Genomic DNA, 19,716 nt, shown 5'->3' with positions numbered 1-19,716 from the left:
GGAGGAAGCCGATGGGGAACCACAGTGCAAATCCTACAGAAGCGAGTGAGCTCTCTGCTAGGCCTGGGGTGGGTGGAATGTAAATAAAAAAGCGAGATCTGGCTCCTCAAGTAGATTACAGTGTCCAAGGCCAGACAAACACATTAATGCACGTGATCAGGCTGCCCTGCAAGCCTGTAAAGGCAGCAAACGGGGAGAAAGAATTTCCCCCTCCACTTTATGGGCTTAGAGTAAGGCAGGGGATGAACAGCATAACATGTTTCTGACATGTCCAAGTGCCAGATTGACTGCAGTTTGTGCAGCCTTGAAAACCTTCGCAGTAAAATAAACGCACTTCCACCTCCCCGATGTAGTTGCTGACCTGCCCTCACCTGCATGCAGATGTTCAGAATGGAAGGGTGAAGTGGAGGGGATGCTATTTTGTAGCAGTTGTTCCTCCAAGAAATGTAGAATTGGCTTGGCATATTCTGTAATTAGACCCTTCTTGCCCTTTGCTCAAAATGAAGGTTAAGGTCCTGAATCCTAAACTCACCAGTTGAAAGATACTCACTCTGAAATAAAAGGGTAACATTTTCCCATCCCGTTTTAAAGATTAGAGGCTTGATGCAGGCACATTTGTTTGTTTGTTTATATCCTGCCTTTCCCATGATAGCAACTGTTACCCTGCACATGCCCGATCTCATCTGATCTCGGAAGCTAAGCAGGGTCAGGCCTGGTTAGTACTTGGATGGGAGACTGCTGGGGAATACCGGGTGCTGTAGGCTTATACCATAGTCTGTTGAGACTGAAGGTTGCCAACCAATCATGCCTAAGCAAATGCCCAAGGTGACTTACTAAGCTCCATAATAAATGTACAATGCATCACAACAATAAGAAAAAAAAATCAAAGCAAAGCATTTAAACATTAATTTTAACATTAAACACTAAAATATAAGACATGAAAACAAAGCAAAACCCAACACATATTATCAAGCTGTGGGGGGAGGAACAAATTAGTCCAGGGAAGCAGTCAAGCCACAACACCATTGCAGAGTTGTAGATGGCAAATATCCACCCATCAACCAAATGCCAGCCAAAACTGGTATGTTCTGAGCCCTCACCAAAAAGCCATGAGGGAGGAAGTAGTTCTTAATTACCCTGGAAGGGAATTCCACAATTGTGGTGCCACTGCAGAGAAGGCTGACCTCCGAGCCGCCACCCTCTCACTTGGGATAGAGGTGGCACTTGGAAGAGCCCCTTCAGATGACCTAAGAGGACATGCTGGAATATGGGAGATGGTGGTCCCACAGACTGGACCCAAATTGTGAAGGACCTTAAAGGTCAATTCCAGTATCTTGAATTGGGACCAGCATTGAATGGGCAGCCAGTGTAGCTACTGAAGCAGTGGTCCAATAGATTGAAACCATCTTGCTCCTGTAACCACCTGGGCCTCTACGTTCTGCACTAATTGCAGCTTCCTGAACCATCCTCGAAGGCAGCCCCACATACAATGCATTACAGTGGTCCATCTTGAAGTCACTAAGGCATGACCACCGTGGCCATGTCTGATTGGCTCAAGTAAAGTCGCAGTTGGTGCACCAGTTGAAGCTTTGCAAACACACTCCTCACCATCTCTGACAGCAACTGAACATACTTAGAACTTGACTATAACAAAAACAAAACTCCAGTATAAAACAGTAGACATCATGGTTGTTACACTCACTGAAAAAGAAGTGAAACTGGAAAATTTCAACCAGAGATTAAGATGAAGACTATATCTCATGTTTGCTTTGATGTTGACCTTGAAATGCATATTTGGAGGACTGAGAACATCTGGGTTTCCCCCTCCCCCCCAAAATTCAAGTTTCTAGTCCCCCTAGAAGTGTTGTACCCCTTGCTTATTAGGCAATAATTGCAAGTATTTCTTGATTACTTGAATGCCAATTACAGTCATAGGTCATTTTCTCATCACCCCACCAGTTATTTAACAATAGTTTGTGGCATTACTTTTGGAAAGAGGGAGGATAAAGCTTCTAAAAGCTGCCTGATTGCCAATCCCTCTTGTCTGAAGTCCAGGAATTTCTTTCCACTCATATCTTCCATTGTCTATTTCTCAGCTACACAGCTTTTAGGGAAAATAAAGTCCATTCTATCACTTCAAACAGCAGGTTAGGAATCAAAAATATAAATGGAGCAAATGTATGCATCCTCCCAATAATTGATTAGCATAATGTTTTCAGAGCACAGAATTGTCACCTCTCATTTTACTTTGGCTCTTCTTCGCAAACCAGTTTCCTTGTGAATTTCACCAACTGGTTGAAAAGTATTTGTGTGAAGAAGGAGAAACAGATTTTCTGAAATCGCGCTAAGTTTGTGTTTGTTTCCCAAATATTATACAGGTAACTGGATTTACTAAAGAAAAGTCACTTTTTAAATTAAGAGAACTTGCCTTGGGATTTAACAATCTGCACACAGGAATGCCAATCTACATATAGTCACAGCACAAGATAGGATACAAGATTTGAGCCCCTTGGGGATAAGCAATTATTTATTTTGCTGTCAACTGCTTTGTGAATACCTTTTTATTGAAAAGCAGTTTTTATATTGTCTTAATAATAACAATAACAGGATGCCCTATCCTATGCCCCAGGGCCACCATGAGGAGCAGTGGTGCCAAAATGGCTGCCACTGCATCCTATGGGTTCGAGGCAGCCTCCGAAATCTCAGGGTAAAGGAACATTTTGTTCCCTTACTGTGGATAAAGCCCTTGCAGCCACAGTGGGTCTCCTTGGAGCTGCACCAGCTATTTTTGTGTGTATATTTTACACACGCGCACAGTGTGTTTGAAGAAGTTATAGCACTGGTACACATTTAAATTTAAAGGATTTAAATTTCCACAGATTTAAAGGATTTGTGCAGAGATTCTCTGGTGTTCTCTGTACTAAGGTGTGACTATGTACATTAGAGGAGGTTTCAAGTGAGTTCAGTAGCTTGGGAAGAAGCTGTGCAAGTAATTAATGTGTTACAGAGTGTGTAGTGTGTGCCATGTAATACAAGCACAGGATAATCTACAGTTGCAACAAATGGATAAGGGCCCAATCCTATCCAACTTTCTAGTACCAGTGCAGCCGCAATAAAGCCCTGAGGTAAGGAAGCAAATGTTCTCATAACTTGAGGAGACCTCTGTGACTTCCTCCCCACCACAAGATGCAGTTCATGCCCCACTGTCACAGTTGTACCAGCCCTGGAAAATTGGATAGGATTGGGCTCTAATATGGCTACAAAAGGGAGAACAAGCCTGCTCCACTGGTCTATCTGCACATCCAGCATTTTTCTATAAGTCATCCATATTGCTCATATTACTTTCAAACACATACCTCACAGAGTTATTATGAGTACAAAATGAGGGGGTGGGACCATGTATGCCAGCCTTGTGCTCTTCTGGAGAAAGACTGAAATAAGATTTAAATAGATAAATAGTTTGTGGTTGAATCACAAATGCCATTTTTCTAAGTAAGTTGGGGGGGGGAGAGAAGGCAGACACAGGGCTATGGCATTGCTTGGAGTGTATGGTGCATATGGTTTATCCACTGTTGAAAAAATGACTAAAGGTAAGTGGCAGATTCACTGACAATAAATTACTCTGCTCTAACCACAATTTTACGCAGAGAGGGCATATTGCCTCCCCTCTCTCCAGAATGTATGTAAGTCTGTAATCAAAAGCACACATACTAGGGAGGGGCAGCTCAATCATGAGCTTCTTAGCACCTGCTGGATCAGTGGCACCAAAGTGGCTACCACTGTATCCAGTGGGCACCAGGAAGCAGGGGGGATGGGAATTTCATCCCTTCCCCTAGGGAAGGCCCGGAGCCCTGCAATGGGGCTTCTCAAGTCTGCACTGGCTATTTTGCTGGCGCAGTCTTACAAGACTCCATGTCAGGCTTTCTGGGCCTTCCTGACTATCGCAGGCTCAGCTACAGTACTCCTTACTCCCCAAGTGCCATAAACATACTTTTCAGCATGTTTACAGCACCCAGTGCCAATACTAGGACTCAGTGCCGGCTCTGGCTGAGGTTAGGATTGGGCCCAAGCCCTTCAGACTCAGGGGGTCTTACTTCTGAGTAAATAGGAGACAAAAGAGACATTTTTGCCATGGGACCTCATTTTTCAGACAATTTACTTTGAATTATTGCACTGAAATGATGGGCTCTTGCAGGCCAGGTGAACTGCAACATAGACTCTCAGCAGAATATGTAGGGATGCTGTTCTTCATTGTAACCTGTTTGGTATGAGGCAGCTGTTTTAGAGGACAATCCCCTGCCAATTTTATTACCTCAGAAATCAAACTGTGCTGATTGCTACCTTTGTCCTTAAGCAACTTACTTTGGAATTGTCTTATTGAAATGGAGTCAGCAGCTTGCTGGTTTTGCCCCTACTACACCTTCTGCTATCAGAAAAATATGTGCATTTGACCTGGAGCCTTTTTCTTTTCCTGTTTAAAAAGCCCTGTTATAGTTTAGGCTTCCAGTTCATTAACAATAAAAGGAGTTGCTTTTTCAGGAAGGGCAACAGCCCTAAAAAGACACCAAAGACCTTCCCTTTTTGCATATACTCCACTTGCAGGCAAGGCCATTCACTGCCTAATGACAAAGTTCTTGCCATCAGGCCTTGAGTGCTCCTGAGTTGGAAACAGCCAGCTAAGCAAATCTATTTTTAATTCTTTTTGTCACAGGAGGCCTGGATTATTTTTGTAGCTACCACAATACCCCTCTGTGGCCTCCAAGGAGGTCTTGGAGCAAACCAGAAAATATACACCCTTGCCCCCACATGTTGATGGGCAGAAGACTGGTTTTTATGCCCAGTTTCTTAAGCAGGATTAGTTTATATGTTTAAAAATCCCGCATCATGCAAATGTTGGAGATGCTATTTCCTTTGATCTGACTTTCTCAAAATGATCTCTTCTCATTATGGAGTAGAAATGTATTTTATTTTGTTTATTTGAAGAATTTATACCCTACCTTTCTCCCACATTCAAAGGCGTTCAAGGGAACTTACACAATAAAAACCAATACAAATTAAATTTAGAACAATACTAAAAACATTAAACATAAAAACGATTTAAACATTAAAACAGGACCTCAGAGCACATAAAAATGCCTTTTGGACATACAAAGTGAGGTTCAAGAACACTTTCAGCCCTGTTTTGCTACCAACATAACACTGGTTTGTTTAAGCCTTGTATTTCCAAGTTCTCTGAAATTTAATACTAAAAGGGATTTATGCAAAAGATGTTTTTGTCAGGCCAGATCTTGTAGCAATTACCTACACAGGAAATCACGATGAATTCCATGTATAGTGAGATGTTTCAGGGCCAAGATCTGGATCGGACTTTTACCTTTCAAATGTTCTCTGGTACGCAAATGATGACCCTGTTATTTTCTGCCTCTGAGTGCATTGCTGATACAGTATATGTACTCCAATTCCCCAAAACTATGTGTAATATACTTCTGTTCTCTATCCAGGTATAATTTACTGACAGTTGCAATCTGACCTATGCACACTCACCTGGAGGTAAGCACCACTGAACACAGTGGAACTTACTTTTGAGAAAATATGTGTAGGATTGCATTGTTGGCTGCAATTCTACATGTACTTACTTTCTGGTACATCTCACTGAACTCAGTAGAGAGCAGACATGCTTAATATTGTGCTAGTGAACACTGGACGTGTAGAACTTTATGTGTGTCTGCATGAAAACATGTATGCTGTGTTTTTATTACAATGCTTAACACACATAATAAAAATATTTGAAACCACTATTTACTAAAAAAAAGTTCCAAAAGTTTCCTCTCTATATGCAATTGACCAGAAATTGATATTAATTAATATTCAAACATTGTTTTGTAATTTGCAATGGCAGTGATTTGCTGATCTGATTCCATGTCCCAGAGAGTTGGAGTAGCAGAAGAATGTTGGGTCCTTTGTTGCCATTAGCTGATCTGCTCTGGCGTTAGAACACCCTGAGCTTCCTGAAGCATATGGGAGAACTGGAAAGAGGTTAGTCTAAGCTGGTTGGAAATTAGAAATGGAAACAGAGCTACTAGAAAAAGGTGACCAGAGTAATCAGGGCTGGACCCTCTTCTCTTTCACTTCATCATTCCTTGGAACCCTGCTGTTTTCCTGGATCTGCTGCTTGTCATCTCCTTTCAAGAAAGGGTCTGTTGAGATGATGGGTCCAGGAAAACTGCAAAAGTTCAAGGAAAAGAGAAGTGTAAGGAAGAATGATCCAAAGTGAAAGGAAGGGAAAGTGAAGAGAGCCTACATAATACATTTTTGGAGTCTGATTGGTTGTGATATTGGTCTTAGGTCTCCAGTTATTGGTGTAATACAACCCTATAAGGCATTTTGCAGCAGGGAAAGCATAAAAGTACACTGGGGGAAATTGTTCATAAAGGTGAAACTATTGAAACACTTAGTACAGTTGTCCAGTATTTAAAATGCTATTTGTTAAATACTGGTAAGAAAATAAAATTCAGTAATAAGTGCTAAGTGCTTGTAAATCATCCCAAGGTCTTTGCAATCATTGGTCAGGACACTGCAAACTGAGAGCATGTTTATGTCTTACTGAGCAAATGGGTAGAATCCTCCTTCATGATTTCCTTTATTTCCTGTAAATAAAGTCAAAGACTAATTTTTTTCAGATGAAAGCTGAAAAGCAGAAAAGCAGTCTAGGAAATTCCATTCCAGGCCTCTGCAGGCAGTTCCACCCCTGTGCTTTCAACCCTGAAGCAATATAGACATATTGCTTGATCTACTGAGGAATTTGCATGTCATTATAACCTTTTCTCCCCATTAATGTTTTCACATGAAATACTACTTTTAATAATAAATCCATGCACCGGAAACAATTTAAATCTCTCTTTTATTTCATGTTTATATTGCACTATGGCAACCAGGTATGCAAAAGTCTTGGTTCTTGGTGAATGAACAGACTGCTCCTATGTTTGTTACATGTTTATCCCACCCTTCCTCAAAGAAAGGGGAACTTTTTCCCCACTTATCTTCACAACAACCCCATGAAGAATATTAGGCTGAGAGATAGTAATTGACCCAATATAATCCAGTAAGCTTCATGACTGAAGGGAGATTTGAAACAGGTCTCCCTGCTCCTAGTCTAGTGGCCCAATCATGTGGGCCATTTATGACAGCCGATCTTGCAATCTGCTGTTGTAAGTGACCCAGTGATCACACAAATGCATCTGATGGCTTTCAATCTGATGGTGCAACTGGCAGAAACAGCCAGAAGCTCCATGGGTGCACCAGAACCACCCGCATGCTGCACTGGTCCAGGTAAGATGGTGGAGCGGGTGGTTTGTGAGCGGTTCAGCTTGGGGGGTAAGCTAAATAAAGGGTTGGTTTGAGGGCAGGAGGGGGAAGGGTCTCAGTAGCAGGCACACATGCCAGATTCTTGTCCTCCTTTCCTTGCCAGACCTGTCTCCATTGTCTCTTCAGAAGTACACCAGAAAAATAGCTGGCATAGGTCCAATATTGTACTTACCTGTCAGCAGCCATCTGATCCTCCCAGATGGAGCACAGAGTCTGTTGGCAAAGCTGCATACTATGGACTAGTAGGGGTTAGGATTGATAGGGGAATAGGATGGCTGCATACTATGGACTGGCGGAGGGAGGGATGGATCAAGCCTGGAATCAAGCCTGGGAGGGGGGCAGGGACAGTGGAAGCCTCTGCTGCCAAATCCTATGTCCCCTCCAGAGCCACAGAGCCCAATGCAGGCCTCTTCAGTTCTGCACCCATTAAATAGAGGACTCAGATCTGAGGAGAACCACTGGGGCAAGCAGCATTCTACCTGGGGCAAGGGAACTGATGTTCCCCTTACGCCAAAGAGACTTCAGTGGCTGCTTTGGACCTACATGTTACAGCCATTTCAGTGCTGCTGTACCTCACAGCACCAGTAGCCTATAGGATTGGGCTGCCCAAGTCATTGCCCATGGCAAGTGTCTGATAGAATATAGGCTGGTGAATATAAAAACTTACACCACAATCAATGTAATTAACGTACTGTAGGACTCTTCCTTTTTCCTACAATAAACTAACACAGTTACTCTTTTGCTTAACAATATTACATCTGCATGACACTTGAACCACAGAAACACCTAAATTAGCCTTCTGGCAAATTAAGTTTTGATGCTTTCAGGCTTCTTCATGTAGCAAAGTAATATGTTAGGTTTCAGTTGACAATTGCAGACAAAATTAGATGGTCATTCATAAGAACATAAGAACAGCCCCACTGGATCAGGCTATAGGCCATCTAGTCCAGCTTCCTACATCTCACAGCGGCCCCACCAAATGCCTCAGGGAGCACACCAGAAAACAAGAGACCTCATCCTGGTGCCCTCCCTTGCATCTGGCATTCTGACATAGCCCATTTCTAAAATCAGGAGGTTGCACATACACATGGCTTGTAACCCGTAATGGACTTCTCCTCCAGAAACCTGTCCAATCCCCTTTTAAAGGCGTCGAGGCCAGACGCCATCACCACATCCTGTGGCAAGGAGTTCCACAGACTAACCACATGCTGAGTAAAGAAATATTTTCTTTTGTCTGTTCTAACTCTCCCAACACTCAATTTTAGTTGATGTCCCCTGGTTCTGATGTTATGTGAGAGTGTAAAGAGCATCTCTCTATCCACTCTGTCCTTCCTGTGCATAATTTTGTATGTCTCAGTCATGTCCCCCCTCAGGCGCCTCTTTTCTAGGCTGAAGAGGCCCAAACGCCATAGCCTTTCCTCATAAGGAAGGTGCCCCAGCCCAGTAATCATCTTAGTCGCTCTCTTTTGCACCTTTTCCATTTCCACTATGTCTTTTTTGAGATGCGGCGACCAGAACTGAGCACAATACTCCAGGTGTGGCTTACCATAGATTTGTACAACGGCATTATAATATTAGCCGTTTTGTTCTCAATATCTTTTCTAATGATCCCAAGCATAGAATTGGCCTTCTTCACTGCCGCCGCACATTGGGTCGACACTTTCATCGACCTGTCCACCACCACCCCAAGATCTCTCTCCTGATCTGTCACAGACAGCTCAAAACCCATCAGCCTATATCTAAAGTTTTGATTTTTTGCCCCAATGTGCATGACCTTACACTTACTGACATTGAAGCGCATCTGCCATTTTGCTGCCCATTCTGCCAGTCTGGAGAGATCCTTCTGGAGCTCCTCACAATCACTTCTGGTCTTCACCACTCGGAAAAGTTTGGTGTCATCTGCAAACTTTGCCACCTCACTGCTCACCCCTGTCTCCAGGTCATTTATGAAGAGGTTGAAGAGCACCGGTCCCAGGACATATCCTTGGGGCACACCGTTTTTCACCTCTCCATTGTGAAAATTGCCCATTGACACCCACTCTCTGTTTCCTGGTCTTCAATCAGTTCTCAATCCATGAGAGGACCTACCCTCTAATTCCCTGACTGTGGAGTTTTTTCAGTAGCCTTTGGTGAGGGACCATGTCAAACGCCTTCTGAAAGTCCAGATACATAATGTCTATGGGTTCTCCCGCACCCACATGCCTGCTGACCTTTTCAAAGAATTTTATAAGGTTTGTGAGGCAAGACTTACCCTTACAGAAGCCATGCTGATTCTCCCTCAGCAAGGCCTGTTCGTCTATGTGTTTTGAGATTCTATCTTTGATGAGGCATTCCACCATCTTACCCAGTATAGATGTTAGGCTGACTGGCCTATAGTTTCCTTATAGTTTGAAGGAAATTCAAGTTTCCTTCATTGGACTATGACTGAGTAGGGTGACTCAGTATGAGAGGAGCTATGGATCAGGACTCCCCAATTCAAGTCATGCCTCTCCTATACATTTACTAGATAGCCTGAGGCAAACCAGTCCCTTTCAACCCCAAATGTAGTATGGAGATAATACTTAGTGAGTTGTTAGAAGAATTGCAATAAGATAATATATGTGAAATGCTTTGCACACTTAAGTGCTATACAAATGCTAATTATTATTTTAACTTGCTGCATTTGTTTTTAAATAAGTTGCTTCCTTCCCCTAGCCTTCTAGGTAAGATACAAATTTAAATACTTATTTCACATTGGATAGAGTAATGCTTTTCAACTAAGGCTGCAATCCTATCCACTCTTTCCTGGGAGTAAACTCCATTGACTCTAATGCAATTTACTTCTGAGTAGGTAGGCATAGGATTGGGCTCTAATAGCAGTAGTACTACTAGTGGAATTTCACAGTACTACTGTAGTGTCTCTGTTTCAGCGTCTCTGTTTCAGCAGTGCATACATGCTAGGGATTCCAGCACGTTCCAGGACTGTTGTTTGGAACTTTGTCCTGCCAGGTGATGCCGAGAATGCGTTGGAGGCAGCACATGTGGAAAGCGTTCAGTTTCCTCTCCTGTTGTGAGCGAAGAGTCCATGACTCGCTGCAGTACAGAAGTGTACTCAGGACGCAAGCTCTGTAGACCTGGATCTTGGTATGTTCCATCAGCTTCTTGTTGGACCAGACTTTCTTTGTGAGTCTGGAAAACGTGGTAGCTGCTTTACCAATGCGTTTGTTTAGCTCGGTATCAAGAGAAAGAGTGTCGGAAATCGTTGAGCCAAGGTACACAAAGTCATGGACAAAGTCATGGACAAAGTTCATGCCATGCGAAGAGATTGTAATGCAGGGAGGTGAGTCCACATCCTGAACCATGACCTGTGTTTTCTTAAGGCTGATCGTCAGTCCAGAATCTTGGCAGGCCTTGCTAAAACGATCCATGAGCTGCTGGAGATCTTTGGCAGAGTGGGTAGTGACAGCTGCATCGTCGGCAAAGAGGAAATCACGTAGACATTTCAGCTGGACTTTGGACTTTGCTCTCAGTCTGGAGAGGTTGAAGAGCTTTCCGTCTGATCTGGTCCGGAGATAGATGCCTTCTGTTGCAGTTCCAAAGGCATGCTTCAGCAGGACAGCGAAGAAAATCCCAAACAAGGTTGGTGCAAGAACACAGCCCTGCTTCACTCCGCTTTGGATGTGGAGCCATCGAAGACAACACTGCCCTTCATGTCCTTGTGGAAGGATCTGATGATGCTGAGGAGCCCGCCTTAAGCTGCCCGCCTTAAGCTGGGCACTCCCCAGCCAGTAAGGTGTTGCCTCGCCACGGTCCGTTAACCTCACGGGGTGTGTGGGGTTTAGGGTGAAAACCGACAAGCAGATCGACAACTCTGCACCATGCAACAGAAAACAGAAAACTCCTGCCCTAAAGCTGGGCACCTGGAATGTAAGGACAATGACACCTGGCTTCTCTGATGACCTGCAAGAAATAGACGACGCACGCAAAACAGCTGTCATTGACATGGAGCTGAGCAGACTGCAGATGGACATCGTCGCCCTTCAAGAGACGAGGCTGCCAGATTCTGGATCTGTCAAGGAGAGAAATTTCTCATTTTTCTGGCAGGGAAAACCACCAAACGAAACCAGGGAACATGGTGTTGGCTTTGCGGTCAGAAATACCCTGCTGAAATCCATCATGCCACCTACTGTGGGTAGTGAAAGAATTTTGTCCCTGCAGCTCCAGTCATCAGCAGGACCTGTCACTCTCATCAGTGCTTATGCACCAACTCTGTCGTCTCCAGCAGAAGCCAAAGACAAATTCTATGATGACCTAGCCACCACTATCAAGAAGATCCCTGTAAAAGAGCCATTGTTCATCCTTGGCGATTTCAATGCTAGAGTTGGTGCTGACCACAGTTCATGGCCCACTTGCTTAGGTCAGTTCGGCACTGGGAAGATGAACGAAAATGGCCAACGCCTGCTAGAGTTTTGCTGTTATCACGGTCTCTGTGTCAGCAACACGTTCTTCAACAGGAAGCCCCAATTTCACAGTATGGCAGTTGATTTTTGGCCGCAGTTACCCCACGGCACTGCCTACTTGACCTGACCCTCTTGGAAGTGAAAATAGCTAGGGCAGTGGTGCACCAGTGGGCAGGAACTGGCTGTGCAACTGTTTAGCCTTTCAAGAAAACCATGGTACAGAGAAGGAGGGTACAAAGCAAAGAACTGTGGGGCAAGCAGCCTACTCCTCTGCACAGCTGAAACCTCTAGTGGCAGTGGTGGTACATACAAAAAGGTACCCCCAAAAGGACACACACACATGTTGAAAAGTTCTGGGATAGTGAGTGCATTGAAAGCACTGTATGCACTGTTACTTTCTAGGGAAAGCAAAGGAATGCAATCCAAGAGTTACTGCAACAGTTTTCAAACTCTCTTGGAGAGTTTGCACTGCTGTAAGTCCTTGCAGGAGTGGGGGGGGGCAGCAGGATTGGTGGGGGGAAAAGAAGCGACGGGATTCCCAGGATTGCACAGCTTAGGAAGGCTGCAGGAACTGGGATGCACTCACCTGTCCCTGCAGCAACCTGCCTGGGATTCGAGGAGCCCTTCATGAGCAACTGCAGGGCTCCCTAGCCTGCAGAAAGTGAAAGTGGAGCAGTCGTGCTCCGCCTCTGCAAAACTGGAAGTGGAGCGTGATTGCTCCACTTCCACTTCTAATGAGCTGGGGAGCCCTGCAGAAGCTGCACCCCTACAGGCTGTTGCAGGGACTGGTGAGTGCATCCCAGTCCCTGCAGCCCTCCTGAGCTGCAGGATCCTGGGGATTGTGTTGCTGCCCCCTCCCTGCCTCCCCCCTGTCCCTGCCCCTTAAGGGGAAAGAAGCCAGGGCCTTCAGGCTGGGGCATTGCAACACCCCAGTCTGAAAACCACTGAGTTACTGGGTGGGAGAAGAGTTGAAATCCTTCCAAGGATGACACTACTTCTGGGAGTAACCAAGAAAAGATAAAGAAACAGCTGATGGAAGTTGCCTGCCAGTATCTATTGTTGAGAAAGCATCCACACTGAGACACTGTGTATGGAAGAGTCTTGTGACAGTGTAAAAATTAATAGGTTTATTGTGGCAAAAGCTGTTAATCTTTAGGGTGGCACAAGTTCTGTAGTGGTTTTTGCTGTCAAAAACTAATAGTGCAATTTGTCCTGTCAACTCAGAAGTAAGCCCCATTGAGTTTAATGGGACTTACTCCCAGGTAAATATATAGGATTGCAGTTGGGTAGTCCAATCCTATACTTCTAGATGCCTGGAGGAACAATGACACAAAGATGGCTCCTGCTGTACCCTGAGGAAGCCAGGGAGCTGCCAGAGGTCTCCTTGGGGGGAGGAGACTTTCAGCCCCTTTCCCAGAGGAAAGCCCCAGCCTCTGCAGTGTGCTTCCTCAAGTCTGCGCCAGCTAATTTGCTGGTGCAGACCTGAAGAGCTCTGTGTTGGGCTTGCAAGCCTGGCACAAAACTTTGGATCTGTGGAGGGGGCCTCCTCTGGCCCCACCCCCTTCCCAGACCGGTCCCTTCCCCCATTCTGCCCTTGCCCCACCCAGTTCCACCTTCAGCCATCCTCCCCTGCCCCAAAAAGGCACTCCACCAGTCAGCAGTGAGACCACTGGCAGTGCTGTGGATTTATCTTCCTGGCATTGAGGCCCAGTGCCAGCGCTCCCTCCTCACCATAAATGTGCTTTATGGCATGTTTAGGACACCTAGTGCTGGCACTGAGCTCCAGTGCCAGCTCTAAAGGCCCATGGGATTGGGCCCTAAAACAGATTTGCCCATGACCCTTTACATACATGATCCTAGAAAGTGCAGTGGAGCTCATCTATTGGTCCCTGCCTCACATTTGCATTCAGAGCTGATTCCAAACAAACCTAATGTAAGCCTGCATATGAAAATTCATTCTAGGCAGTAGTAGTGAAGAAATAGCAGTAGAGAAAGGCATCCAGTACTTCTGTTTCTCCTCCTGATGAACTCTCTCTTTTCAGAAAGATAGTGAGAGGTAAGTCGGGAAACAGTTAGAAGTATTTACCAGAAGCAGTAGGAATGTTTTACAAGATTCTGAGTCCTTGAAAGTTTTTCCATTGAAGTGACTAGAAACATCTGCAGTGCATTGAAAATGTGCCCCTTTCACCCAACCAGGACAACAGTAGTAAGCTTTTGTGATGACAATGTTGCTAAAGATGTTTGGTAAACAGCTTAAGTAATATCATGAGTACCTGAGCATAAATATCCTAACCTTTTCTTGTCTCCAAAAGCTGCAAATTCCCTAAACAATTGTAAGATGAGTTATCACCTTTGAAGTGACCTACATAGAACTTCACATTTGCACCTTTTATATTAGTTTGTTGTTTTTGCTTTTCTATGTTACATATAGGCATTTTAAAACAAAAGATGGTAGAGAACAAAGTAAGTATGTTGGTGCCTGTATGTTTTCACTTTTACAATCCAGAATTCATCTACCCTGAAAGACCACAGCATAATGTTTTCATAATGTCTCAAGATTCAACACAGAGCAGTTGTGAGAAGAGTTAACTGTTCCTTGAGACTGATTATAGATTGTCCCAACAGTGTGATTCAGGAGGCCTGTTTCATGATCTGTGAATTCAGTGGCCATCACATGGTAGATGGGCATCTAAATTATCTCTTAAAAGTCTGAGGTGAACTGGGGATATGACTCACAAACACTTAAGGTGGAAGATTAAAATGGCTTGCATCCAAATACTTATTCCTTTGTGAATCAGGCTATTAGCCACCAGTCAATTGCCATCTGGCAGCTTGTCTTCTGAATTTACACAATCAGAAATTGGCCTTGGGAAAACCCTATGTTGGGTTGATGTGGTGCCAGTTTTCAGAAACCGGAAAAGTATTTGCGGGGGGGGGGGGGTTCTGCACCAGCATGAATCCCAAAGGTTGTATATTGGCTGTCTCCTGATGCAAAACAACTTTCAGAATCCAAATGGCAGACCAGAGTAATTACTGGTCCCATTGCTTGGCTGCAGCCTATTTGCTTTTTGGAGTGGTGTGGCATAGTCCACTGGTAACACTTCACATATTTTCTGCTTAATGAGGTGCTGTACTAGAGGAAGGGGGGGAGACATGGCCTTAGTCTAGTGTTCTTGTAAAGCTCCAGTGCCTAATGAGATCCTTGGGACACTAGTTTTCCCTAAGTTTGAAGCATTAATATATGAAAGTTCACAACATGCTCATCTTCTGAGATAGGTAGAAAAAAAAATCAGAACAGTGAGATCTATTATGAAAAAGAATTGTTAGGCAAAAATACTATTTTGTTTTGATGGAAAAATGTTTAGGCTTTCTTTCCCCATAGTGAAGAAGCAGTTAAGCATGTAAATCCATGTAAATGCATGTTCTTTGCCCTCTCACACATCACTAGAACCAGCAGACATCTGCTAAAGTTGTGTGTTGAGAGAGTTAGAACAGACAAAAGAAAATCTTTCTTTAACCAGCATGTAAATAGTTTGTGGGGATTGAACAGTTTTCTAGAAGAAAAGTCCATCACAGGTTACAAGCCATGATGGATATGCTTTAATCATTCTTGTAAGCTGCCTTGGGTCCCTTCGGGGAGAAAGGCAGGGTATAAATAAAGTAAATAAATAAAAGTAAATATGTGCAACCTCCTGGTTTTAGAAGTAGCCTACCTCAGAATGCCAGGTGCAAGGGTAAAAGGATGCAGGTATCTTGTTGTCTGCTCCCTGAGGGCCAAATCCTATCCAGCTTTCCTGCCCTGGTGTAGTCCTGCCAATAGGGTGTGTGCTGCATCTTGTGGTGGGAGGGTAGTTAAGGAGGCCTCCACAAGGTAAGGAAACCTTTGTTCCCTTGCCTTGGGCTGCACTGTAGATGCACCGGCGCTGGAAAGTTGGATAGGATTGGGCCCTGAGGCATCTTCTGGGTCACTGTGAGATGAAGGAAGCTGAACTAGATGGACCTTTGGCCTGACCCAGTGGGCTCTTCTTATGTTTCTATGTATTTGAAATACTTCACAGAATTCTCCTTCAGAGGTGTTCAGTGTAATATACGAGTAGATACTAATTTTAAAGTCATTGTGAGCCTACATTCAGGATATTGTAGCCAATTGCATCTCAAATCACAGGCACTGGGTGTTTTTTGATCCATGGTCTTCGTTGATTGATTAGTTAATCGACTGATCACCCCTGGTAATTACCACAGATTCTCAGAGCATAACTGAAGTTTGGTTTCTGGAGTTCTGGCAGGGATAGCCCATCCATAAGACTGAATCAGGCAGTCAAGGCCAGCCTTAGGAGCTGTGGAGCGCAAATGGAAACATTTCTGATTATATTTATAGCTCTATAGCTGCAGTTTTCAAACTCCCAGAGAGTTTGAAAGCCGTAGTAAGTTCTTGCAGGGGGAGGCAGCGGGAGAGGGGGGAAGGCAGTGTCGCGATCCACAGGATCGTGCAGCTCAGGGGGGCTGCAGGGGCTTGGGTACACTTACCAGAGCCTCCTGTGTCCTCTCGGGAGTGCGGGAACCCTGCGTGGCTGTCTGCAGGGCTCCCCGATGCTTCAAAAGTGAAAGTGGAGCGATCGTGCTCCATTTCCAGTTTAGCAGAAGCAAAGTGCGATTGCTCCACTTTCACTTGTGAAACTTCGGGGAGCCACCCCCAGGAGACTGCAGGAGGCTCTGGTAAGTGTACCCAGGATCACGCTGCTGCCTCCTCCCTGCCTCCTGGCTGCTCCCACCCCTTAAGGGGAAACAGGCCAGGTCCCACAGGCTGGGGCGTCATGATGCCCCAGTCTGAAAAACCCTGCTCTATGGTAAAGCAATCAAAATGTGTGCTTAAAAAGTGCATGTTCGTTAATGGACCAAATGTCTAAGCACACTTTAATATAAAATTGCATACATATAAGTCTACAAGTAAACAAACAAAATGTATTGACTACCTTTGAAAAGTAAATAGTTACAAAACCACTTGTTTTAGTGACTATGAAACGACGTAGGAAAAATATTAATTTTTTTTTTACTTTAGCATGGGGGCCCCTTAAACGCAGGGCCCAGTTGGGAGCAATTGGTCCAGTTGGCTTAAAGCTAGCCCTGCAGGCAATTGCCTCAGACAGCAGATTGGCAGGGACCACTCCTCCCACCCCAGATTCAAAAAGAAAGAAGAAAACACAGCAGAGTGCAGAGGAGAGGAAAGTAGTGGGCTAAAGCATCTAGCTCTCATTCCTCACATTTCCTCTTTTGCTCTATTCTCCCTTTTCTGAATCCAGGGGGTAAACAGGGTATACTGATGACTGGTTTGCCTTTGGGTATGGGGCACAGATTTTGGTGTCTTGGATGTTTTGGAGCCCAGGGAAATCAATGCTGATTCCTCTTCTTCTTTCTGATCTCATTATCTTGCTAGCCTTTCTAGATATGAATACTGAGGTTTTTACATAATCTGTGAATCCACATAGTTGGGATTAAAAAATAAAACCCAACAACAGTAATTCTAAGTGTTCACACATCTAACCATCTCCAAATGTCAGTTTGTTCTAGCCCATCTCCTTTGTTTCACAACACAAAAACATGCACCTCTATCACAAGGTAAACAGATACACATAAGAGTGTTCACTTGCATCTATACTCATGTAAGCAAAAACCTTCTCCATGCAGATCTCCCTTGTTGGATCGCAGAGCATCTACAAGTAATGTAACTGGATTTCAAAGAATTGATTATCTTATGTTAAATGAAATACAGTAGTATTTATTTACTCATTATTACATTTTAATCCCCTCCTCTCTCCAAGGAGCTCAAAGTGGTGTATATCACCTCCCCACTGCCCATTTTAACCTCACAACAACTCTATCAGATAAATTAGGTAGTGAGGTGACTGGTCCAAGATAACCAAATGAGCTTCATGACTGAACAAGGGTTTGAATATGGATCCCCCTGGTCCAAGATTATAGAATTTCACATAGACCCAGTGTTGGTTGAGAAACATTACACTATTACTGCCCAATCGTATCCCCCACCATTGACACTGATTTTTGTGTCAATGGAGTGCACAGTACATCACTCCACACAGTACATTGCTGATGGAGTGCATAGTACATCAAATGGTGAGAGGCAATTGGACAGCCACCAGGAAGTAAGTAAAAATAATTTTTACTTACCCTCCTATAGGCTGCTTGATCACCTCTGGTTCTCCTCAGACCTCTGTCAGCCATTTTGCTGGTGTATGTCTGAGGAGAGAAAAGTGGAGGGGCATCCTAGGAAAGCAGGAATGGGATGTGGCATACACCAGTGCCCAAAGATCTACCCCTCCCTCCCAGTCCCCCACTCTACACAATCTGTTCCAAAATTTCTGCACTGAAGCATTATACAAAGTTTTACCATACAGTTATCCTCAGTTTCCTTAACAGAAAACTCTAATATCAACATTTTTTTAAACTTATGTTTCAAAATTCACTGATGATCATATCCTAATAATAACCTAACCACATTTTTGATCATTATTATACTTTTTTGGAAGACGTATGCATTCCAGAAATATGGAAAAATTTATCAATTCAATACTGTCCTGTGACTTGTTTATAGGGCACTAATTTGCACTTTCAAGCTAGATTAGTCATAAATGCATACATAATGATTCCAAGATCATGGAACAAACCAGACACCTTGCCTGGATTGTCTGATTTGATGGGGTTGCAACCTACATCTCCAGTAGCTGCTAAGCTGGTTTATCTTGCCCTGCTGGTTTGGGCATAATGTGTGGTAGATCCTGCAGTTGTGAAGAATTGGTTTTGTACAAGGCACTTTCCTTGTTCCAGTATCTGCAGAAGAGAAGGAGAGGTTCTTTGGACTTCAGTAGGACAGCATGGGAAGCATTCAACCACAAAGGCCAGTCCTTGTGTTTTTTAAATTTAAAAAAAAAAGCAGTCACTAGTTGCTTATTTCTGTGTCTCATAACTACTATAAAATCTCCAATACAATGCAAAGATGCAGCTTCTGAACTTACAGCCCAATCCTGAAGGCAATTGGGTGCAGCAGTGCCAAAGCAGCTATCACTGTGGCTGCCACTGCATCCTGTGGCCATGCGGCAACTGCCAGAGGTCTCCTTAGAGGAAGGATACTTTTGTCTCCTTCCCCCAGAGAAAGCCCCTAACCTTACAATTAGGCTTCTCAAGTCTGCGCCAGCTATTTTGTTGGTGCAGAACTGAGAGACTCTGTGTTGGGCTAAAAGGCCCGACATGGAGTTCTGGATCCAGTGGAGTTCTGCCCTGCTTCCTCACTCCATGCCACCCCCACCCCCACCCCAATGAATCTTACCACTGCTGGAGCTTTCCTCTTGCCTGGGTGGCATGTGGCTGGACCGGACTGGCACCAGTGCAGACTCATTTGCGACACCCAATGCCAGTGGTACACCAGCACAACAAGCTCAGGATTGGGCTCTCAAGCAAGTTGTCTTATTAGTATGTAGACCAGGGATGCTCAATAGGTGGATCGCGATCTACCGGTAGATCGCAAGGCAAAATGAGTAGATCGAGGAGCCCTGTCTCTCCAAACTGTTAATATGTCAGTTTCATCTAGTGACTAGACGAAACTGACATATTTAGCTAAACTGACACTGAAACTGACACTTTAGCTGCTCTTCAGGCATGCAGCAACAAAACTGACGAAACTGACTAGACTCCAGCAGGGGCTCCATACATTAAAGGGGGTGTCTGTCAGACGCTTCCTTCCCCCCTGGTAGATCTCTGGGCCTTGCTGGGTTTCAAAGTAGCGCTCGAGCCAAAAACGTGTGAGCACCCCGATGTAGACTCACTACCAAAATAAATTCAAGCTAATTTTAAAAGAAATTCACAGTTCAAAAACACAATTTAGCCAACAGGCTTTGTA

General features: G+C 44.3%; 2 long non-coding RNA genes and 1 pseudogene across 2 annotated transcripts in view; 2 read left to right on the top strand and 1 right to left on the bottom strand.

Annotated features, from left to right (window-relative positions):
- LOC136644728 (uncharacterized) overlaps positions 1 to 19,716 on the top strand; it is a 55,074-nt gene that overhangs the window by 5,488 nt on the left and 29,870 nt on the right. The window lies entirely within an intron of this gene.
- On the top strand, positions 648 to 764 carry LOC136646154 (5S ribosomal RNA; annotated as a pseudogene).
- The window catches only part of LOC136644729 (uncharacterized), a 33,985-nt gene continuing 19,266 nt past the window's right edge, over positions 4,998 to 19,716 (bottom strand). The window contains exon 3 of the long non-coding RNA XR_010794107.1: positions 4,998 to 6,223. This is a non-coding gene — a long non-coding RNA (uncharacterized lncRNA). The remainder of the gene's footprint in view (positions 6,224 to 19,716) is intronic.

The sequence above is a fragment of the Tiliqua scincoides genome, chromosome 3 (assembly GCF_035046505.1).
Source record: "Tiliqua scincoides isolate rTilSci1 chromosome 3, rTilSci1.hap2, whole genome shotgun sequence".
NCBI lineage: Eukaryota > Metazoa > Chordata > Lepidosauria > Squamata > Scincidae > Tiliqua > Tiliqua scincoides.
The sequence above is the reverse complement of the archived record's forward strand: the minus strand, read 5'-3'. Positions and strand labels throughout refer to the sequence as shown.